This window comes from Stenella coeruleoalba, assembly GCF_951394435.1.
Source record: "Stenella coeruleoalba genome assembly, chromosome: 4".
NCBI classification, from domain to species: Eukaryota; Metazoa; Chordata; class Mammalia; order Artiodactyla; family Delphinidae; genus Stenella; species Stenella coeruleoalba.
Genome location: NC_137149.1, coordinates 144524087 through 144549125, shown reverse-complemented (window position 1 = coordinate 144549125; position 25039 = coordinate 144524087). Strand labels below are relative to the sequence as shown.

Below are 25039 nucleotides of genomic sequence, written 5' to 3'. Positions count from 1 at the left end.
GAAAAGGGGAAAAATTCATAAATCTTGGTCTCTAAGTCCACCTCCTCAATTTGGGATGATTCTTTGTCTATTCATGTATTCCACACATGCAGGGTACATCAAGTTGATTGTGGAGATTTAATCCGCTTCTTCTGAGGCTGCTGGGAGAAATTTCCCTTTCTTTTCTTTGTTCTCACAGCTCCCGGGGCTCAGCTCTGGATTTGGCCCCGCCTCTGCGTGTAGGTCACCTGAGGGTGTCTGTTCTTCACTCCTCACTCAGGCGGGGGGCGGGGGGGGCGGGGCACGGCGTGCGGGGCGGGCCTGCGGCGGCAGAGGCCGGCGTGACGTTGCACGAGCGTGAGGCGGCGGCCGGCGTGACGTTGCAGCAGCCTGAGGCGCGCCGTGCGTTCTACCGGGGAAGCTGTTCCTGGATCCCGGGACCCTGGCACTCGCGGGCTGCACAGGCTCCCCGGAAGCGGGGTGTGGAGAGTGACCTGTGCTCGCACACAGGCTTTTTGGCGGCGGCAGCAGCCTTAGCGTCTCCCGCCCGTCTCTGGGGTTCGCGCTTTTAGCCGCGGCTCGCGCCCGTCTCTGGAGCTCCTTTAAGCAGCGCTCTGAATCCCCTCTCCTCGCACACCAGGAAACAAAGAGGTAAGAAAAAGTCTCTTGCCTCTTCGGCAGGTCCAGACTTTTCCCCGGACTCCCTCCCGGCTAACCGTGGTTCACTAACCCCTGCAGGCTGTGTTCACGCCGCCAACCCCAGTCCTCTCCCGGCGCTCCGACCGAAGCCCGAGCCTCAGCTGCCAGCCCCGCCCGCCCCGGCGGGTGAGCAGACAAACCTCTCGGGCTGGTGAGTGCTGGTCGGCACATATCCTCTGTGCGGGAATCTCTCCGCTTTGCCCTCCGCACCCCTGTTGCTGTGCTCTCGTCCGCGGCTCCAAAGCTCCCCCCGGCCGCCACCCGCAGTCTCCGCCCGCGAAGGGGCTCCTAGTGTGTGGAAACTTTTCCTGCTTCACAGCGCCCTCCCACTGGTGGAGGCCCGTCCCTATTCTTTTGTCTCTGTTTATTCTTTTTTCTTTTGCCCTACCCAGGTACGTGGGGGGGGGGGGGGGTTTCCTTGCCTTTTGGGAGGTCTGAGGTCTTCTGCCAGCGTTCAGTAGGTGTTCTGTAGGAGTTGTTCCATGTGTAGATGTATTTCTGATGTATCTGTGGGGAGGAAGGTGATCTCCGCGTCTTACTCTTCCGCCATCTTCCCAAACTGTTTTTATGGGGGCCTTTAAACTTAAATAACCATAACCTGGTATTACCCATATAAATCAATCCCATAACTGAAGGATAGTCCCTCCTAATAATCAGGAGGTTATGGTTTTTGACTGAAATTTAGATCGTTGCTCTGATTGAGCTTGAGTACTTTTAAAGAAACTTTATATTTATGGCCAAGGTCAAAGCAAATATTATTGATTGACCAAGTGAGGGACTCCCATATAGTAATATTAATAGTCACCCCCAAAGAATTGTAACTTCTTTCCTCAAGAATAAATTTCCTAAGGGCAATCCAATCAGCGCCTTGGAGTGGATAAATCCACCAAAGTAAACCAAAGTACTGCACATAGGTAATCATGCATAATCCCAAAAATTGGATTGATTTTTAAACTCTGCATAGGATTGTGCCCATTATAGAAAAACATTTAACATGAAAAAGTCCAAGAAATCAAGAAAACACTATAAATAATCATAAGGGGCAGGTCCAGCATCTTAGGATAGCTGTCGACTTCCAATGTCAGATTCTTCCCACCCTGGTGCTGGTGTTATTTCTTCTCTGTTTGAATGTTGTTTTAAGGTGAACTTGAAGTCAACAGTCCTCTCTATAAACCATTCCCATTCAGGGCCCCTTTTTGAGTGGGAAATATAAATCCAAGAATCAGTTCCCTTCAGTTTTGCTGCCCATGAGCTAGTTTACAGTACCTGATAAGGGTCCTTCTATCTAGGTTGGAGAGAGTCCTTTAAATGATTTCTTTTCCAGTATGCATAATCTCCTGGTTTCATGTCATGGGGCATCTGATCTTCATTCAAAAATAGATTACTGTGATAAGCTTCAGAACAAGCTTAGAATGTCCTTTTAATAATTCAATTAAACCTTACAATAATGCAACATAGTAACATGGAACCATCTGGGAAGTGAGTCTCAGGCAGTAAATACAAAACCTCAAAGACCATTAGCAACACTAGAATTTAATATCCACTGGAACATATTTTTTTTTCTCTAAAATTACGCTCATTTCTACCAACTATAGCCAAATTGAGACTAATTTGCTTGCAAAATAAGTCTGGTTTCAATAAACTTGGCCTGATTATTTACATAGTGTAAATATGATCACATAGGCCCTTTCAAATTGTTTTGCTGTAACTTTTCATAAGGAATCTCAGGCTGAACTTTTAAAAGACCTCTTAAGGCCCAAAAAAGTCACACCAAGTACTTGCCATCAGATTCACCTGTAATACCTATAAATTTGGGTAAATTCTTCTCTTCTTGAGGTTCAAAATATCTTGAGGTTCCTGTACCTGCCAGGAAGTGGCCTTCTTTATTCACCTGATAATGTTACTGGGAACCCCGTAACAAGGTACCAGGATGTTTTTCCAGTGAGCATTCTGGGTCCATAAAGTCCACCTTAGTTCTTTAAAGCTGTCTGCTCATATCTGAGTCTATGCATATTCTCAATATTGATATTCCAGTCAAAGCCATGGTAATGTAACCAGTGTTTCCAATTATGTTTTGTATAAGGAGAACAGATTCTTTTGAATTTATGCAAATATATATATTGCCATGAAAACAAGAATACTCACGAAGAGTTTCCAAATTCTGGAGGGATCAGGTAGAGAGAAAAGGTAAATGTTTCAATTCTGCTTACAAAGGCATAATTTACCAAAATGCTGTAAGTCATTGATAGCTTAAGGGGAAATGTTTCCCTACGTCTGGAAAACAAAGATTAAAAACCAGTAGTGTTTTAGACAAAAAGTCATAAAAAATGTCATTCACCCCTATGCAACTAATTCTTGTTGATCTTGATCTTCTGTTAACAGTTTTACAAAGCTATCAGATTTTCAATTAGAATTTTTCAATTTTTTTACCCAGCTCAGTGGCATGATCTGAAAGTTATCAGAAATCTGTACTTGTCATAAAGTCCCTTCTATGAAACTTCTTGAAGATGAAGCACATTTTATAAAAGCATCAGAGTAAAATAATAACTGTCTATAAATAACAAATAACTAGAAAGGTACAGCTAAAGACCTAGTTACAATGCAATTGTCAAAGAAGTTTGTTTATTTAGTGACATAAAATATTTTAAAATAATAACTAGAATTATGACTGATAACATACCAGGACATATTCAAATTTTAGAACTTTCATATAATTTTCAAAACATTTATATTAATAACATTTACCCATACACTATAAACTAATAAGGTTTATTACCACTCATTTAACAATGCTTCACATGTAATTTAACATACCAAATAAGCCTAATTAGTCTAGTATGTCTCTTCGAGATATTTCAGGCCCTCTGAAACATCTCAAAGTTCCCCAGAGGTCAATAGAACTTTATTTAGAATTTGATTTGAAGAAGTTCATCAGAGATTCAAAAGGGTTGAAAACACTTGGTCAAAGGATCCATAGGTCACTGTGAAGCAATACTATTCACTTAACCAAGTCACAATAAAATATTTCAAAGGAAAATGCAGAAAGTTACAACAGGTTACTTAAAAGATAAAGACACTTTACAATCTGTTATCAAAAGCAGATCAAAATTCCCAGAAAACTTTGCCCACTTAACAGAGAAAAGCAAATTCCATTTTTGCACCAGCTTACTTTTAATATTAAAATTCATTCACTCAATTAAATTCATTCCAGTCTTTGCCCATCCTGAGTGTGGTGCTTCAAGGACAAAGGACGACCCTGCCTGAAAAACTTGCAGCATTACACCCCCTACCAGGCTCTTACTGGCCCTCCCTGCCATGTTGCGATAGTTACGAAATTCCTGAGCCTGGGGATGGGACCTGTCCCAAATAAGGAAAGGCATCTGCCCAGTCCCACTCCCACCCTATAGAAGGAAGGTATATGTGCCTTGACCAATCAGTAAACGAAATTTTCACCTCGGACCATTCCTTTGTTTTCTGTCTATAAAAACTGATCAATAGCACATGTTCGGGCTCGACTCTCCCAGACTACTAGGAAGTCAGCCCGCTGTTCTGGCAGCCACCCTTCCCTCTAATAAATTCTATCTTCTCTACACTCTGCCTTAGGTCTGGAAATTCTTTTCCAACTGGCGTTTGGACCACTGATCACATAAAAAACTCTTTCCTCAGGGTTTCATTTCCACAAACATTCTATAACTTCCTTTTTTACCTTCAGATTTTGTTCTATGCTTTCTCTCTCTTTTAAACTCTCTGTAGGATAAATTTATTTTCTTTTCCCTTAACAAAATGCATTTCCATTCCTTACACCTTCTTTTTTCTTGCATAAAAGATATTTTCCTTATTAATTTCAGTAGTTTTAATTTTAATTACATATACTACTTAGAATTCTCAACTCTCAAAAAATCTTAATTTCTAGTGAAAACTAAGTAAGCAGTTACAAACTCTTTTACTTTAGCATTCTGTAGATTGGCAAACTTATAAATACATTTATAATTCCTAAAAATGTGTGCTTTCTTATAGAAAATGTCTCATTGTGGCACCAAACATATTTATTAATAGTCTTAAATATCTTTAACTTCTCTGTACAAGAAAATCTATGTTCAGTAATTAATGTTTTGGTATATTATTTTATTTGGGAATGATCTAGATAGTCAATAAACTTCCATCATTTAACTTAATTTAGAAAAACTCTAAAGTTTCAAGTTAAAAAAATATGGAGAAACTATTTTTAAGTAGACATACCATAAAACATAATTATCCTAGAGTTCACCTAAAACTCTTATTTCATTTACATTTAATTTACTTACGAAAATTTTGTCATATTAAGCTACTTTTTTTGCTGACAAATTTTGTAACAGAGATAACATGAACTTATTTGACTTTTATTAAACCTAAGTACAATGAAAGTATTATACTTAATGTTGATGACCCTAAAAACATGTCTGTACTAATTAAACCAAACTTTATCTTTAACACTGAATATTAATTTAATACTATTTCCCAGATCATGTGAACCTGAAATCATTAGGGTTATTTTCTTTTATATTTTCTGAGAATTTATATAAGTGCTTAATTTCCTTTAAGCCAATTAAATATATTTATTCATTGTAAATAATTTACAAATTAATTTTGGCAATGTCATCTGAAGGTAGCAACATATATTTACAATGTTCGTACATAGACACATATATCCAGATAGACTCAGACAGAGATCTCATAGTTTAAGTTTAAAACTTAATCATGAATCAGGTATTAAAATATAAAACTCACTGGTTTATAAATACCAGTTGGAATAAGTTAAGTTTATGCTAGAACTTTAAAAGGCCTCTTTTTTTTTTTTTGTTAGTCTCAGGAATTGGTCTAGATAAGAGTTCTCTGACCTAGTAGAACATTTACATCTCAAAGGCACAGGCAGAGAAATGCAAACTGCTCCTAGAGGGACTTTTGTTCCCATAGGATCAGAATTTTGAAAAGATGTTTTGTCAAGCTGGCTTTTTCTAACTGCAAATGCAAAACCCAGTTTTGGAATGTCAGAAGATCCCTATCTTGGCCATTTCAGGGCGAGATTTCCTTAGTCCCCAGTTAAATAAGTACTTACAAGTATAAGTTTGTATGAACATAAATCCAGCAGGGGTATTAGCTGGCGGTTATTTGGTGCCTCTTCTTCTTCTGTTTTGATGGCTTTGTTTCCCATTTCAGGGTCAGTTTTTTGGCGTAAAATTAGTATTGAAAACTGTGTGGTGGGCTGGTGTGCTGCTTGTGAGCTTACTTCCTCTAGGTGTCACCCTAGAGTCGTTTCGGCTCTTTTAGGTGTCTCAGTTTCTCTGTCTGGCAGTCTAAAACTGCTGTGGGTGCTGGGAGGACTGGATGGCCAATCCTTATGTGTGCATCCCCAGATGAGCGAATTTTTTAATTAATGAGTGGGTTTCCCTATGAGACTGCTGCACAGTATGAGGACTCACTTCCACTACTCCTGTAAGTTTCTCAGTTGCCCGAGAAAGTTGTAGCTGGTTGGAAGGAGTTGTATCCCTTACCTTCAGAGCTGAAAACTCTCGTATGGCATCTCCACTTTTATTCTGACAAAACCCTGTTACGATAGCCAATTCGAGGAAAGACGTCAGGTCAGCCTTTTACGTAATTACCCAGTCCAAATGTCCTCAGTGTCTTTTAACTGAGCAAAGTCTTTCCAGTGCTTTTCATCTGGGGAATCCAGGTGCCTCTTCTTAAACTTAAGTTCAAGGAAAACCTACTCCTCATAGAGAGAAGTTTAACAACCATTGAATAAAACTAAGGATCATCAACCAAGACGGGAGATCCAAGACCAGGAGAGACTCACCCAACTTCGTCTGGATTCACCAAGGTGATGGACGGGCACGAGGGCCCTTGCTGGTACCAAGGCTCTGGATCTTTGTAGAGTTCAGGCAAAAGAGAGAAGGATGCTCTTCATGTCACTAGAACTGTCAGCTGAAGGAAATGCACAACTTAAGAGCTGTGAGTTGAGTTTCCTTTAGGGTCTTACTGAGGACTCTAGCCAGGGAGACAGCCTCCTAGATAGCCCAGAGGATCTGCTCCCAAGAGGTAGGGAAGTGACCAGCCTGTGTATGGTTTTGCTTAGGGAATACATGCAAACACATCTCAGTAAAAGTTACTGCTAGTCAAAGGATCAGATATCTCAGTTAATTATGTTAGTGCTTTTCTATGTATAGGAAAATACAAGAATCTGGGTTCATTAATTTTTTTTCCTGAGATATTTCTAACTATCTAAAGGGTTGTTTTTTCCCAAGGCACAGAGGGCCTTATCCCGGTTTACATCCTGAATTCATTTCAGGGTGCACTTTTTGTCAGTGACTGTAGTGGCTAATGATTTAATCCTTGTAGAACCAGATGGTGAACAACATTCTTTGTTTTACACATACTTTGCTGTTGCAGGCCCATGTTTTCCTCTGGTTACCTCACTTTGGTTCCATATCAAATTATATAGGATGGTGCAAGACTTCAGTTTTATTTGAGGACATTCAAAATTTATAACAGTTCATCAACCTGTATTCTCTAATCACCATTTCTTACAAAATTCCAAAGACTAACAATAGTTCTAATAAACAAACATAATTTTAGCATTTTACCCTTACACATTAACCTTTTATTCTGAACAAAGAAGTTTCATGATATTTTATAAAATTGACCTAAAAGACTAGACACACTTATTTTTAAATATGGAGAATTCACTCGAATCAAAAGTACTGTGTGCTTCACTACCCTTTCACAGAATTTAAATATAAAAAATACGCTTTTTGGAAACATGATGTATGTATCACAACCAAAGAATATCTTCTTTTTTTTCCCCATTGACATTAATCTTTATATTTCCAAAAGTTTTCATTTAAAGATAGGAATTTTAAAAGCTATGAAATAGCATTTAAGTGTTATTAGATAATAATAGAATTTAGGAATGCAAATTCGGAAGATAAATATTGCATAAAGATAGTGTTCTGGGTCCTTAACAGAATGCATTTTCTTCTCTTTCTACATTGCTATTCCAAAAGGAAATACATAATTAAATTGGTGCTATGCTCACTTGGCAGGGGTTTTTCCATAATATTCATTTTTCTTTATGAATTTGAGTTTCCAAAAATTTTCAAAAAAAAGCCCTTAGTTCTTTGCCTGTAATTGATGTGCTGCCATCAGGAGGACTGAAGCTGTGCCTTCACTGTAATCCACTGACAGCACCACCATAAGAATTTTACATGCTTCCCACTCAAGAATATTAATAAGCAAAAACATAAAGCATATAACAGTACCCAAATATATCATTTATTCATAAAACAATACTAAAATATGGAAGTTTCTAAACACACATGATTTCTAATTTAGTATTTTTCTCAATATTACCAATCTTTGCTAATATAATATTAAATTTTCCAAGCAGAAATAAATCTTACTAATGCAGCATTCTGCAAAGGGTGATATTGTCTTGTTCTGCCCACTTTAAACAAACATGATTGACTGCAACAGCCATTGACATGTGTCCCTGTCTCTGTATTTATGAGATGAGAACCCTATGCTGTGTAGAGTATAATTCACAAGCATAATTGAATATCAAACAATACAGAGTGGGGCTGACATTATCTAGAATTCTCCACACTAAGCAAATGATAAAAACTCTAAGATATAATGACTTTCATTCTGGCCTACCTTTATTTTCTGTTTTGTTCTCATTTTGGCTGATTCCTAGTTTCTGGGTATAATCTGTTCTTTTGGTGGTTCTCAGAAGAAATTGGGAAACTCCAATTTAAATGGAGAGCAGGTGTTACAGTGACCTAGGCACATTCAATAAGCTTTCTGGGACTGAGAGTTCTGTCCTTCAATGTGAAAAGGAGAGAAAAAAAAGTCTTGCCACACAGCTCCAAATATGTGGTCTTGAATGAAGCATAACCATTTCCTTTCTTCAGTCAGAGAGACACATTGAAGCTACTTTTTTTTTTTTAAGAAAGAAAATGGAAAATTTTATTCAAGCCAAATTTGAGGATTTTATAAAACCCGGGAGGAGCATCTCAGAAAGCTCTGAGAACAATTCTGTCCATTAGAAGTCAAGGCACAGGTATATGAGTTGAGACAAGAGAGCTGTACATTTAATGACGTATTGTTGACAGTTTACACAATCCATCATGGCGGTGGGTCATGTGGCCTCTTACAAGATAAAGATGGAATGTTATCTTTTAAGGAATTGCCTTGTTGATGCTAGGAGAATGCTGCTTTTTTTCATTGAGCAGTTATTTCTGCTGCTGGGGGAGGTTTGCTTGATGCCTAATGCAGATACACAATGCACAATCGTGGTGAGAGAGGAGGCCCAAGGGCAGAGGAAATTTTTTATGTTTAAATTTTTCTTGTCTTGCCATAAAATATGAATTTTATTTCACAGTTGCATTTCCTTGATGATATATGATGTGGAACATCTTTTTATGTGCTTATTTGCCATCTGTATACCTTCATTGCTGAGGTGTCTGTTAAATTCCTTGTTCTTTTTATATTTTGGATAACAGTCCTTTATCAGATGGCATTGAAGCTACTTGACCTTTATTTTAACTTCAGATCTTTGTCTTGACTTTTAGTAAAATGTTGTTTCCAATCTATATCATTTTTTTAAATGCAAAATTTTGTTATGCCTCAGTCTTTTTATTAAAAAAAGCCATATTGATATTTATTAATGAATTCATTTACACATTCTATCAACAAACATTTATTTAATGTCTACTACATGAAAGTATTGTGCTAGACACTAGGGATATAGAGGATAAGGCTGACCTGGTTCCTTTTCTCATAGAGTTTTTTATTCTAATTATTTATAGACATGAAACAACTCTGCTTTGCCGGCCTCAGTGATTCTCTCTGCTAGAGATTGCCTTCAGCACTTGAGATGCCAAATCTTAACAACCAGGGGGGAAAAGAAATCCCCTTTTTTCTCTTAGCATTACTCTTTGTTAAAAGGCTCCCAAAGTAGTGTTGCTTGGGTCCCCAAGTGTCATACAGGTACTTCAGTACAGGTAGTCTTCTCTTTGCATGGTTCTGTTACATGCAAATTTCAGTTATCATAATTTTTTTTAAATTAATTAATTAATTTATTTTTTTTGTGGTACGCGGGCCTCTCACTGCTGTGGCCTCTCCCGTTGCGGAGCACAGGCTCACGGGCCCAGCCGCTCCACGGCATGTGGGATCTTCCCGGACCGGGGCACGAACCCGTGTCCCCTGCATCGGCAGGCGGACTCTCAACCACTTGCCACCAGGGAAGCCCAGTTATCATAATTTAATTAAATAATAGTAGTTCCCCAAAAGCACAGTTCAAATATCAGTTACCAGGGTATAGTAACTTTGAGTAATTGCATAAAATACAAACTTCACTGCCAGCTCTTCAGACCACAGATTGCTATGTAGATAGCAGATGTGCATCATGATTAGCAATTGTGATGGATCAGTCACATCACTTCTTTCAAAGCCTGTTGGTGTTGGGTCACTGCACGTCTGTTATTCACTTGGTGCTCAGACAGCAAAGCATGTAGTTGTGTTGCCTCCTTGCCTCATAGTGATAAACCTACCTGACAGTTTACAAAAGTGGATAATTAAAAGAGGAAATTAGCCAATATAAGAAGAAACAGCTAATTATGGGAATGTTAACACTCCTGCTGTTTGAGGAGCTCTAGGTGTGTAGCCAGTGGGACTGATGAGGGTGAACTTCCCAACAAAAAAGAAGAAAATGATTGTGAGGAAAAGTACCAGTGAAAGTGATGCTAACAACAAAATTCACAGTAAAGAAACTCTCAGAGATATCTCATGACATTGAAAGCACTAAGGATAAAACATTGAAGTGGATCCATATGTAGAAAGAAATATGAAAACTAGCAAATCACAGAAAAGTAAATGCTTTGTGTCATTATACAATAAGAAGTTATAAAACAAGTAGGAGGCATCACTTTTCAAGCTACTCTGGATAAGTTTTTCCAAAGAAATGAAACATGTTCATTCTCAGTGTTTCTAATGCTTTACATTTCAGTGTACCAAATATGTAAATAAGTAAATAATCATTGACTTTACTATTTTTTATTTTTTTACATTTTTATAACCAATGGTAAAAAAATCTTTGATATTTTAACAAAAATATTTAAAGATCACAGAACAATTGTTATTTTTACCATTAATTTAAAAGAATTCTTTGCATGATTTCAGCTTGAAGTTTTTTATGGGCCTGCACTACAGAGAAGTGCAAAGCAGCACCTATCTGTATATATTACATCCCACTCTCTTCATAGGACCCATAATGCATGTGGGGATTTATCCAAGAGTGGTTTAAGTACTGACTGTCAGACTCAGAGCTCATATTCCTCTCCAATGACTAAGCACGAACAATGCTTCTCAGCTCTTCTGCAAAGATACTTTCATTGGACAATCTCACACTTTCGTAGGTATGACAAAATATGCCTGAAATGTGGAAGGACATACAGTTTAAATTATTTTTCCAGGCAATGCCTCAGCTCCTGTATAGACATAGCAGACGATTCTGATAGGCTTATCTCAGCAGGGTCTACACATTTCCAGTCATGACTAAATCCACAGTGGTGGACACTGCCCATCTGAGACTGTACCTGTTCCATGAGAAAAATGAACGTAAAAGAAAAAAAATATTGAAATAACATAAAGAATCCCAGTGTTGGAATCCCAGTGATCATTGCAGAAGTATTCCAATAGTGTTTATTTTGAGAAGAGTAGAAATATATATTTATTTTAGGACTTAGGGAAAAATGATCTTGATTTTTTTAATGTAGTATAATTAAATAGAACATATTATCTCTTAGAAAGAGATAGTCTTTTCATATTTTCTCATGAGTCGAATACAAATTTGTATCACACTGAATATTTTTTATCTTCTCAGTCACCACTTGAATAAAGTTTCTCATTTCCCAATGCCAAACCACTGAAAAAAAAGAGAAACTGTAATATCTTTTTATCTACTTTTTTGGGGGTTTATCCTTCATAAAATGGAGGAAAATCGATGTCTTTCTCTTCTCTAGCTAAAATATATTCACGTAATTCAACTTTTGACATTTCCAGAGATACAGCATTAGTCACTGCTTGACTGAGTCCCATTTGCTTGATTTTGAATATGTATCTGGGTATGCAGCCTTGAAAGAGATTACATACAAAACAATTTCCAATTGCGATTTGATAATGGAGGTCACATACTTTAAATTATGAGTTTTGTGGCTCATGGCTATAGTTTGAGAGGCTTGGAAATGAGTTGTGCCAGTTGATGGTTGTGTAAGTGGATAAACAAGGCTGGATGAGCTCGGCAGAGCGCCAAATCACCAGGGAAAGGATAACAAAAACAGCTTCAACCATCCAGCTCCTATTTAGCAGCTAGAAAGAGCATAAGACCTCAGGTTCACTCCCATTAAATACGGGCTACGTCTTTTTTATAGCAAATATTCTTTACCTTTCATCATAGGTAACAAAACGTGAATCCAAACATATGAGCTGTCCTTTAGATCGTCTTTTTAATGCTAATACTCTTCCAGAAGAGTAAAAAGGATTTTGGATTAAACTGTGAAACAGCAGCTGAAGCACATCAGCTGAAAACAATATGTTGAAAATTCGGAGGCAATATGCAGATTAAATAACTTTGCTATTTTTAACCAAAATTAAGATAAATTAAAATAAAAATCTTTGTTTAGCCAAATTCATAAAATTCTGCAACTCCCTTTATCAACAACAGTATATAACTTAAATTAGAGGAAGGACTTTGGGACTAGGGAACAAGGAGAAGATGCAAAATCTAGTCTCACTTTTGCCACTAATTAGAATTCTTGGAAATGAAACCAAGTCCCCGCCAAACCAAGTTCCCCTGCCAAGTTTATAGTTAACCTCTCTCTTCAAAACTTTATCCCCTTTCTTGTCCCCTCTCACCTCAGTCCTGTGCTAACTGACCACCAATCAACCAGAGTCAGATGACAACAATTGCTGTTGTCCGTAACATCATTAATGTACTAAAATTGCTGCTGGAGATATCACCATAATGTACAAACTCAGGCTGTTTCTCCAGGACAAGATGAACACAGGTCACAGGGTCATGGACCAACAGACCAGAGACTCATAAAACGTAGGCATCCTGATTCCTGAAACTACAATTAAGAAATGTCACCGACATGTCACAAGATGATGATTAATCCCAGCTTCTTCATTCTTCCCCTTTAAAACACCCTCAAGTCAAAGACCAAGTGGGAGTGGATCTGAGGCTTGTCTCCCACGCCCTTGCTTGGTGTCCTGCAATGAACCCTTACTTTGCTGAAAAATCCAACTGCCGGCGTTTGGCTTTCTGCACTGCAGGCACACGAGGCCTTGTACTCAGTTACAAAAGGAAAAAAGAAAAAGGAATTATCTTTCAGTGAGGATTTACTCTGAGTCGGGAAGTCAGACCTTTGGTTCATGCATCTCCTTTAGTTCTCTCAATAATCCTGTGAGAAGGGAATCTTTATCTTTATGTTACAATGATCAAGCAAAAACGCAGGACTTCCCATAGCAAGCAGGCAGCTAGTAAGGGGCAAACCCAAAATTAAAACTCAGATTCGTTACACTCTAAAATCTGTGCCCTTCCCAATAGGCTAAATCTCATTTCCTCTCAAATAATCTAAAATACAATGGATTCCTTTGTGCCATGAAATCGGTTTCAAATATAAATCAAATCTGAAATTTCTTTTGGCTTTGAGAGCTCCCAAATCCCACTCATGCTCTTCCCACCACATTATGCTGTCAGCAATATTTTATAATCTTAGTTATATTTAAATCATTGCATTTCATATTTTAATTTTTACCCTAAGTAAAAAAGGGCATCAGTATTTGCCTCTGAGTAGTAAAAAGGTCAATTGAAATAATGAGCATAAAAGTGTTTCAAAGATATAAAGGTAGTAGACAAACTGAGGTCATGATTATGCTTCCATTATGGAACAACAAAAAATTTGCTTTCCAAACTTAAAAATACCTTAGAAGCATGTACAGCAATATCCTTTATTCAATACCAAGAAAAACCATTAGAAAGACCATATTTATATGGTAAGAAACAGGAAGTCATCTGAGAGTGTAAGGGAAAATACAAATCAAAAATAAGAGGCTTAAAAAAAAAATAGGAGACAGTTCTCCCTGATGAAAATAAGAAAAGAACCCTTCCCTCCCAAAACATTTACTTTAGAAAACCTGCAACTGTGAGTTCTTTCTCTGTCCCTTTGAAATAAATGTGAATCTCTTTAAAGCTAAATAAGCCTCTCACCAGCTTTATGGCCCAGAAGTGTCTTTCTTAAGGACTAGGAAACATCTCTTTGAAATGTAATCACTCAAGGAGAGAGAGCCCCTATCTCCTGTGTCTGAGGGAGGGAGGAGCCCCAGTTTAGCACTAGCACTTTTTGCTCCCAATTGCAAAACTACGCCCAGTCACAAAAATATGAGACATTTTTGGGATAAAGCCAATTAGATAGCATAGATGGTCCCCCAACTACCAAGTGAATTTAGGGTGAACTATGAGACAAATCAAATGGCTTTACTTGAAGACTAATTATTGTTTATTTAGAGAACGTGTGTGTAGTGAGTTGTATCTCCTTCACTACACAAAAAGTGAGATTTCATTCTATCTTTGTAATCCGTTAGCTGATTTCCTGTGATATTTCTCACATTCTTAATGTATATTCAATAATAAAATTGTTTTCTTTCTTTTATGGAGAGATTTTCTGAATTGGGAAGAGATTTTGTTATTAATTATATTGCCCAATGAGAGAAAATATATCCTCAGAGAATCAGAAGTCCTTAGAAAATCTGAGTCTTGAATGCAGTCAGAAAATGGGAAATACTAGGATAAAAGCAGTGACCATTTATTTCATCAGAGGACATTTGAAAAGGTATATGTGACTGGCTGGTAAGAGGAACCCACACTGAATTTTTTTTTTTTTTGGTATTAGAGAGGTGTGCTTCATGCCCTTTCAGAAGAACACCAGTTAGTCCAATTTTCTATAAAAGATTTGATGAAATAAAATTCATATTTTATGCTAAGACTCTTGCCAAGGCTGTTGCCCTAGAATCCTACCCCTGCCCCTCCCTCGAATGGAAGGTCAATTATTCTTATCTAAGTTTGAGGAGGAAGCAGCAAAGAGAAGAAAAACAAGAACTGGTTAGAACCAACTAGGCCCAAGATGGCAGAAGATCTGACTTCCAGTGGACCCTGAGCCTCATTACATGCTCACTGTAATACATTACCTGCTAAATGACGCACCCACCAGTGCCATGACAGTTGAGATTGCCACGATGAAACTGAGCAGGACCCGGTGGGGCTCCTGGGCACAAAAGACTTTCTGGGTCCCCTGTTTCTTGTTTGTAAGGAAATGAGCTTTATTCAGCCTCAGTGACCTTCCCTGAGTTCCACAGGGCAGATCGAACAGTTGCTAATCAGGGAAGGGAGGGATGCAGAGACAAGGGAGAAGCAGCCACAAAACAATAGTGCAGCCTTGGGGCAGGGTCCTGGTTCCTGCTCAGGGATATACACAATATCTTTGAGCTGTTTTGCAGATACTGAAACTCCCACCAGGTGGGAGAAGTTAACTGTATGCTGCCCACAAGCACATAGACCCCAGACCTGTTGGAACCAGGTTAGTGACGCTGACTCCCAATTACCTCACCACCAGCCAATCAGAAGGATGTCCATGAGCTGACCACGCCCTGCTCCTCGAACACTATAAGACTCCTCACTACCCCGTCCAGGTCAGGACACACAGTTTTGAGGGCACTAACCCACTGTGTCCCCCTTTGCCTGGCAAAGCAATAAAGTTATCCTTTTCTACTTCACCCAAAACTCTTGTCTCCGAGATTCAACTCAGTACCGGTGTACAGATGCTGAATTTCGGCTACTATGACAAGAACCAGAAAAGCCCATAGAAGGACTGAAAAGGAGTATTGCATGAGTTCTGGGTCCACACCACAGCCTTGTTCTAGATAACTCACGAATATTCCTACCACTCTTTCCTATTCCCTCCCTTTTACCTCGGTCCTCCTATATATTTGGTGTCTCCACCTGAACTGGGCTGTGAACTAGGTTCCTGCTTCCCCATTCTTTGGCTGTGGAATAAAGCTTGTGCTGTTCTAGTCTCAGCACCAGTTTCATTACTGGCTGTGTGAATCTGAGCAGAAAAAGAACTTCCCTCTCTGAGACAAAGGATCTCTGTCCAGGCTAGGAACCCAGTAGGTCCAATTCGGTAACAAGACAAATATTTAAACAAAAATTTTTTCTTTGCTCTTTCGTGCCTCCTTCCTCCCCTTTAGTGTGTATTGAGCACCTGCATTAACCAGACCTCCTTAGGAGATAACCTTCCTTCCTAATCTTGTAGGAGCCACGATGACCCATGACCCACTCACTTTGTAGATCTGGATGTGTAAACTGTCAATAATACATCATTTAATGTACAGCCGTCTGTCTCAAAAAACTTATATAACTGTGCTTTAACTTCTAATGGGTGCCACAGTTCTCAGAGCTTTCTGAGAGGCTCTTCCCAGATTATAATCCTTAATTTGGCTGGAATTTAAAATTTTCCATTTTTTTTCTTAGATTGACTGATTGATTTTTTCGTTGATAGATTTGAATTACATTAATAGATGTATTGGGTATGGGAATGTGAAGGGTTACATATTTAAGTACAAAAGAGGGAAGAAAAGTGGTGGTTGGCGGATATACTAAACTAAGGCAGTGTTCACCAGTATTCATTCTCTTGTTGGGAACGAACAACGTCTAGCCCTTAGGATGTTCTGGGGGAAGAAGTTTTAGAGACGGCACGCCCTGTTTTAAACGTTCACAACATCCATGAGCTTATTTAAAGTTCTGAGATAACTTACAGTTAAGAAATTTGTCTCACTTTATTTGATCTAATTTTCTCTAAATATATTTGACCTTTTGTAATCAGATAGATTAGGGGGTCCCTGGAGGGAGATGACCAGGCATGACTTTCTTGACACAAGAAAAGCCATTTTGACTTAAGCCATTTTGTGAGCTAAGCCTGGTCTCAGTGCTTGCCCTTGGACAGGTCTCAGTAATTAATGATCTTGAGGGAACAAAAGAATGCAGGAATAAACGACTGTTATCAGGCAAGAGAAGTGACAACAGCAAAGATAATACATCAGTTGTAAGACTCTCAGTTCTGTTTCAGTGGCAGAGATTAGCCCAAAGCACTTTCTTGAGCTGTTTTGCAAAATTCAAACCCCTTTGAGCACTCAACCACCAGATGGACTAGAACCTAAGGGATGCTGCTGCCCGCATCAATCAGCTAAAACTTCGACCCTGTCGGCCTTTGCCCCAATTCCATGCAGCATTCTCCTTTGCTCAAGCCCCTTCATGAATACGCATGTACCCTTAGCTTAACACTTCCCCAATATTGCTGTTCAGGGCAACACTACTTTGGGAAAGATCCCCAGAGTTCTTACTACAAGGAGTAAATCCTTCCTTCTCCATCTTTAGCTTGGTTGTATCTTTTGGCTTGACACCCACCAAGAGGCAAACCCAGTTTTTAGGGAACTCTTTGAGAACACTTTATAAACTAGTTGTTAATATCCCCAATGAGGTAGTGTTCCACAGAATAGATGTGAGGAGTCACTGAAGATTTTTTTTTTTTAATATTGAAACTGACTACATCAGTGGAACATATTTTGGGAAATGCTGATTGAAGGCCAGCACTGAAAATTCAGATTTTCCAATTCCCATTAATTGGAAGAGAGAAAAGAGACACACATTTGATCAATCACGAAATGATGCTCTAAAGGTGTTTGCTTCAGAGTTTAGCATATGGCAACAGCCACAATTCAAGGCTTTTGGTTAATGGGAATTAACAAACAGAGCTGGAAGCCTCTGTTAATCACTCAGAAAGTAATTTGTCTAAGCAGCTTTAAAAGTGTTTCTTTTCTTGAATTTCTGGATTGTGCCTACTCTAATGGAAATGGATTTCATGTTAATTCTTGGGGGGTAAAATTGATATGATCCTTTTCTATCATTACAGGAATTATTTTAAATACAATCTGCTGACACAAGCGTTTTCCCAAGTTAAATAGAAAAAAATAAATAAATTCCCTTTGTGCTCTGGTGGTTGTTTCCCTGCAGTGTAGCCTTCAGAGTGAGGACTGAAGGCAACTGCCCATATTCCCTCTGACACTGAGGACTGAAACTGTTACCGAATTAGGTCGTATGGACCCCCCCACTTGGACACTAGCCTGGCTGAGACCCCTGCTTTAGTGACAGGGTGACAAGGAAGGTTCTTTTTCCGTTCAGATTCACACAGCCACAAACAAAACTGAAGCTGAGATTGAGGCAGCACAAGCTTATTCAGAGACCAGAGAATGGAGAAGTGAGAATTTAGCTCACAGATCAACTCCTTGCCTTAATGGCGACAGGGATTTGCTTTTTTTTTTTTTGAGGTACGCGGGCCTTTCACTGTTGTGGCCTCTCCCGTTGCGGAGCACAGTCTCCGGACGTGCAGGCTCAGCGGCATGGCTCACGTGCCCAGCCGCTCCATGGCATGTGGGATCTTCCCGGACCGGGGCACGAACCCGTGTCCCCTGCATCGGCAGGCGGACTCTCAACCACTGCGCCACCAGGGAAGCCCTGAACCACATTTTTGAAGTGGAGGTGTTGTCCCATGAAAAGCTTATTCATTTCCATTACCATGGTGACCCAAGAGGACATGAAATTGCCCGTGTTAATGGTTTCACTTAGGGGTCAATTTTTAGATTAATAGATGTGTTCCTTTTTGTCCCTACTCTTCTTAGCATTTACCCATGGTCTTAATATCAAGTTTTAGGGTAGATTGTCTCATTTTTTATCAGAAGGTGACATGTCTAGGAAACGGAAGCAGAGAAAATTGTATGACTCTGACAAATCTCCCAAAAGTAGTGAGTGAATACAGAAACCATTTCCACTAAGTGCATTTGCCTTGACATTGAAAAATGTGTCAGAGGCTGCCAGGGGTTCGTTAAAATCTGTTGTCCTCTTCTTTCCTGGCATAGGACAAGATTTCACTTCCCTGAAGTCAGATTTGGCTACGTGAGCTGGGTTCTACCCCATGAAACATGATTGGAGGTCACACGTGCCTTATTCAGAGAGGGCTCACAAAGTCTCCTGCGTAGCCATGTCCCTTTCCCCTCTGACTGACTAGGATGGCAACACCCTGTGTGACCTTGGATGCAACATTTCAAAGGTGGCAGAGAAGCTGTCAGCCAGTCAGTGAATGATCACATAAAGAAAAGCACTCTGCTGACCTTGGTATCTGCCTGTACAGTTACAGAGGACAGTAACTGTCTTCTTATTCTCTAAACCACTAATTTTTAGGGGTCTGTTATTTGCAGCCTAGCCTACCCTAATTCTGACCTCAGTCTTGGTGTGAGAGAAATGTGTCTATGTGTGTCTCATGTAGTCATAATCATAAATTGAGAAGAAATCTAATTATTAGGAACTTAAATTGGAAGATCCAAAAAAGGGAAATACTTTTGCACAAATTGCTTGGCCTTGCATAAAAATTAGAAATAACGAAAAGTGTATTTTTTGCTTGTATCTTTTGCTTAGCATAAACTAATCTAACATAGGTCTCAATTAAAGGATTTAGCAATTTAATCACAATTTCTCTAAACTGTATCTGTACATTTCCATGAAATCTCAGGTTTTTGTCGTTATTTGGAGTTCTCTATTTTCTTACTAATATGGGTCCATCAAAATGTGGCAACTGGCCAATATTTGATTATCATGACTATATCTCACAAGGCTCAACTGACACCATTTTGATATACTATCAATTCCAAACGAGCATATTTGCCATCAGGTAATAATACTAGTGATAATGATAACATTTAGAGCAACTGTCTCCACTCATTACATGCTACGATATTAATTTAATCTTCACACTAGATTTGAGGTTGGTATTATTATCCACATGTTACTGATGAAGAGCTGAGGTTCAGAGAGAGTTAAATAACTTGCCCAAAGCTCTGAGAAAAGCAAGTTGCTGGAACTAGGATCTGGACCCAGGTCTTGACTCAAGCGTCTGTGCTTTTAGTTCCCCACTGTACCATCTTAGAGAGCAGAGTACTCAGCACAGTCACTTTCCGATTTTCCTCGGGTGTTACGTTTTACAGACTATTTCATATACTAGCAGGACACTGAGACAACTCTGTATTGTAGCTCAGAACTGGGTCCTTAAATCCTTAGCTTTGTAGAATAGCTCTTTCGGATCAAGCACTGAATCACATAGTTTAAAAACAATGGAAAAAATTGTCTTCAAAACTAAAATAATTACACCTCTCAAAGTGTTAGAATTGTATAGTAACACCTTTGGTCCTTCTACAAACTACAGCAGACACCACATCTGATATCACACCCATTTTTATTTGTACAAAAACAGTCTGAACCTTAATCTTCAACTCCTTCTTCTAACTTGGGTTTCATAACATAATTTCAAGTATTTATAAGACAGTTCCCCCTGGACGTTATAGAGAAATCTTTAACTCAGCAGCTCATTAAACACAGCACACAATTGCCCTCAGAACTTGACTTCCCATCCTACCTTCCTGTTTATGTCTCCAATAAAGGAATTAATTTCTCAGGGCTTCGGGCTTCCATGTTACTTAGTTTGCACTGTATGTATAGCACTTACCAAATTCATGAATTGTAACTATTTTTATACAGGATCTACCTGCCCTGACTGCTTGTAATACATGCCATTTTTATGGATAGATCATTTGTTTAGAAGAAATTGACAAGTTCAGTGATTTATTTATTCAGCCACAGATTTACTTTAAGAGATAGTGTCATTTGAACTAGGTGGGAATTATAGCATTGTAGTCATCTTTATGCTTCCAAAAAGATCTGTTGTAATGCCCTGATTTTGACTTATCGTGGCAAATACCTGTTGAGTGATAAATCACATATAAATACATTAATACAGAACTTTAGTACTAATAGATAAGATAAATTCTAAAACATGAAAGGGCAATTATCTGAGACTAAAGCACACATGAGTCAATGCCCACTGGGCAGGGGGTAAGTGAAATCCAACTTATGATTCAGAGAAATCTCTACTTATATTATTAAGGTGATGAATAAGCATCTAACAAAAACATAACTAATGTACACAAAGCTGCAATCTTGGAAACTGTAACATTCTACAAACATGATATTTTGTAACGACAGGAGTTTGGGGAAGTTAATAAAGAACAGTGAAAATAAGAACAATCGAAGAAGAATTTGTTGATGTTTATCCAGAGGTAGGGACGACAGATACTCTGACTTATTTGACAGACGTGAGTATTCAAGTCATTTTTAGAAAAATATTCTCTAAAAAGGAGCAAGGGCAATTCTCCAGACTCAGGTCAGATTACTCACATCCTTTAGCCCACCTCTCTCATCCTATCTTTCATTTACCAGGTACATTCATGTTGAGAATTAGGTATAGCAGTCGGTGGATTTGAATATTAAGATCACTGAAAGCATAACAGTTATCTTTTATTGTAATAAATTTATTATTGTGAAAAAAGGCACAGTTTATGTGAAATCCTGATTTTATCACTAAGAAACTATATAATTTTAAGCAAGTTACTTAATCTCTCTGGTTTCCACTTTTCCAAACATCCACAAAGTGAAGACATGGGGCTGATAATGTCCTTTATTGCTTTAAAAAAAATCTGTGATTAGAGAAGTCTGTGTCCTTAAGTACTACCATTACCCCTGCCAGTCGAGATCTCTTCTGGCAAACCACATCTAGGACATCCCAAGGGAAAACTGAACATTTCTTAAGAGGAACTTGCCCTTAAAAGATTTGAACCCATTTGTCTCTTGTTTACATGGACTTAATTTGCTGCTTATAATCAGGGAACATATCTCCTCAACTTAAGTTTTAATTCAAAATATTAATCTATCTGCTTCTAATAACACAGCAAATGTCCGTTTGATTTTAAACACAAATGGTGGTTATAAGGAACTGTTAACAGCTGTGATCTTGTCTCCTTTCCACATACTTCTCTTGAACACAAACCAAGAAGATCCCATTCATTTTGAATGGAGTCAAGAAATCTGGTTCTGAATCTGACTTGGTGTAAAACCCAGCTCTATTCTAGTGTTCCCCTTGAGTTTAGTGTATTCCAGAGTCAGTTGTAGGACTTTTGGATCTATCAGACTTTAAAAAAACCCTGAATTTCCGGCAATTCCTAAACTAAGAACCAGATGAAATTGAATTATGCTGTATGGATTTCCCTATTTTTCAGGCCACTTCTCAACTAAGTTTGCTGCTATAGACTTCATACCTGAATAGCTTTCACTAGGCTATTCCATCAATTATCAGAGTAAAATAAGGAACAGCAAGCTTAAATATGAATAAAGGGGAAGCTCAGGGCAATTATAAACAACCTAAAAAGTCCCCTAAAGAGGAAACTTCCTAATCATTGTTTCTTTTTGATGACCAAAGGCAATTTGACTGTGTTCATAAACATTAGAACTGGCAAGCACAGTCCTCTGTATCTTTCTCTACTTTTGGCTGAGATCAACGTTACCTTTCATGCTAGTTTACCCCCAAACATAATAACATCATTATGAATCCAGCAAAATTTAGCCCCTATGTTATGAGCCAAATATGTCTCAACACAGTTGAAAGTCCCCAAATCTGTTAGCTACATATAGCTGGGTTTTCATGAAGCTGTGTAGGTGAAAATGACAAAAGTAAGTAACTTAAGGAAGCCATCCATCAACTAAGATTAAGAACTGGCACCATTAAATTATTCCTTTGTTAGTGAAGACTCTTTTAGGGGACACTTAAATTAGAATTTCCTGTAGTGAATCATAGGCATAGGGAGTGTTTGAACAAAAATGTCTGTGCTTTAATATCCATTCAACACAATTTAAAAACTATTTTTATGAATATATATTTTGTAAGTACCCTGTATATATATGACTTATGCTAATAATAGCAAATGCTGTTAGAGAATATTTCATCAAAATCAACTTAGAATCATTGCTTCTCTTCCTTCAGTCATAAACTTATACACTTTGAGGGCTCTGCTTTCCACTGTCCTCATAAAGGGACAAGATATAAAGATGCAAATAAAGATAAAGAAAGAGATACATAAAGACTTTTCCTTTAGAGTCAGTCCACTTTCTGGGTTACAGACATACTCAAAACTCCACTCTTTGTTTCTCAGTTCTTCAGCGTAGGCCTCAGCTTTGGTGGCAGGGTGAGATAGGGCCAGGGTCAAGGAGGTCTGGTCTCTGCGTTTTCCATCTCCAAAACTCAAGTTTAAGTGCTCACTCCAAGATTCTGAATCACATTACTATGTGCAGAGCCCCTGACCACAACATGACTTATAAACTGAATTCCAATTTATTTATTTCAAATGGAGGGGAAGCTAATACTGTCCTGGTCTAATAATTGGAGTCTATTATCTAGAGGTCAGTCCTTCCCTGATAGTTCTGGAAACTAAATGTTAGAGAAAAATGCTGTTTATTGAGCTTATTATTATAACCCATAGAGGCTCCTAAGGCACATCTGCTAAGCTTTGGTTCTCTCATAAATTGACTTTATGGAATTTAGAAATTTTCTGTATTTTGGTTATATCTGCACAACCAGGGCCAACTGTCTAGGATCAGAGCCTCTTTCCATTGTCACACACCGACCTGCACTCTCCCCACTGCCTTTTTGATCTTCCTTATCAGTTACTAACATTTCTGTCATTATAACACTCTCTCAAGAACAGGCTAGAGTTTCTAAGATGATACTTTATCTTCAGTTTCCAGGATTTGTGTCCCCCTGGCTTGTTGATTTAATCAATGAACTATCTCACAAGCATGGTCCAGGAAGAGTTAATATTTCTGGGAAGTTTCCTAAAAATAATTAAATCTGTGTGTAGTTTTATGGCTCTGGTGTTTTCTACGGAGAGTACATATTTTCTTTTATCCATTTACTACAGCTTCCATCTGTGTTTTTAACCAACACTTTTGATGTTAACAAAATACAAAATAATCTAGATTCATAAATATCTATGTGTAGTATGAAGTAACCATTCTATTATCCAATATTTTAGAAATTTTCACATTAGCATCTAAGAAAAAGACAAGCTTTTTATGTTGTGTTAGATGAAAGAATTACTTTAAGATGAAAATAATTTCAGCAGACTAGTATTATTTCAGTGAAAGATGGACATGATTTTCTTTCAAAGTGCCTGTATTACATTCTTTCCTATCTAGCTCATTTTCCCACCAATTTTAAAACATCATCATAAAGTTTAATAGACATAATATAGAAGGTACAGCAAAAGAACCAAAATATTTAACCTCAACTGCTGTCTTCCTCTACACTATATCAGGAAAAAAAGGACCTATTGATTATGTTTAATATATATTTGTATATATTAAATATATATAATATATTAATATATGATTATTTAATATAGTTTTAAATTGCATAAAATAAACATGAAGAAAGAGTGGCATGGAGGAAATATTAGAGACTTTGAAATCACACCCCACTAGTTTCCAATAGTAACTTCTGTCCTTACTGGGGTAGTCTTTGACAAATCCCTCATAGCCTTAATACTTGGCTTCCATACAAATAGTGGCTGTATTGATAAGTTGTTCAGGGATTTGAGAGGATATACATAGAATGAAGTAATTCCAATTTATTTGAGATTTGATGAGATTAAATTTTAATAACATCTAGCATATTATGGGTATTTAATGGGCAGCATCAGTCATTATTGTTGAGAGAAACTTACCTGAAAGCCTATAGACATGCAGACTCTTATTGTAGACCAACAGTCACCAATAAAGACCATGGTTTTGGAAATATAACTGAAAGAGAACAAAGTATTGCAGAAAATAATACTGGATAAAGAGAAATGAAGACCAAAATTTGGAAGTTATATTAACATATGCTTGTGTCATGTTTCTAACTTTTCAAATAACTTGCAGATCAACTGTAAAAAGGAATTTAGTCAGTAGGAACTAAGCTTTCATTTCATATCCAGCATCAAATAATGATGGAGTGTGACTGAAAAGACATATATGGTATAATTCCTGCCATGAATTACTTGCAGATGCACTAGGAGATAATGGAGACTTTTTTCTGAATGGAGACATCTTACACTCTAAGGAGAAAATACAATAAAGAACCAAAATGATGATAAAGATAGTAGATGTGAAAGGAATTCAGGAAAGCACATATCACGGGGTAGCCAGAGAAAGAGGTGGGGAGAAATGGCCATGAAGATAGGTGAGATATGGCTGTGGATACAGCGGGGGAGGAAAACCCTGAGTGAAACCACT

The 25039-nt window shown here is 38.1% G+C and overlaps 1 long non-coding RNA gene across 1 annotated transcript in view; it reads left to right on the top strand.

The window, feature by feature from the left end:
* Window positions 1-346: 346 nt before the first annotated feature.
* Window positions 347-25039, top strand: part of LOC307185754 — a 36759-nt gene continuing 12066 nt past the window's right edge. Inside the window, exons 1-2 of the long non-coding RNA XR_013828162.1 lie at window positions 347-630; window positions 718-829. This is a non-coding gene — a long non-coding RNA (uncharacterized lncRNA). The remainder of the gene's footprint in view (window positions 631-717; window positions 830-25039) is intronic.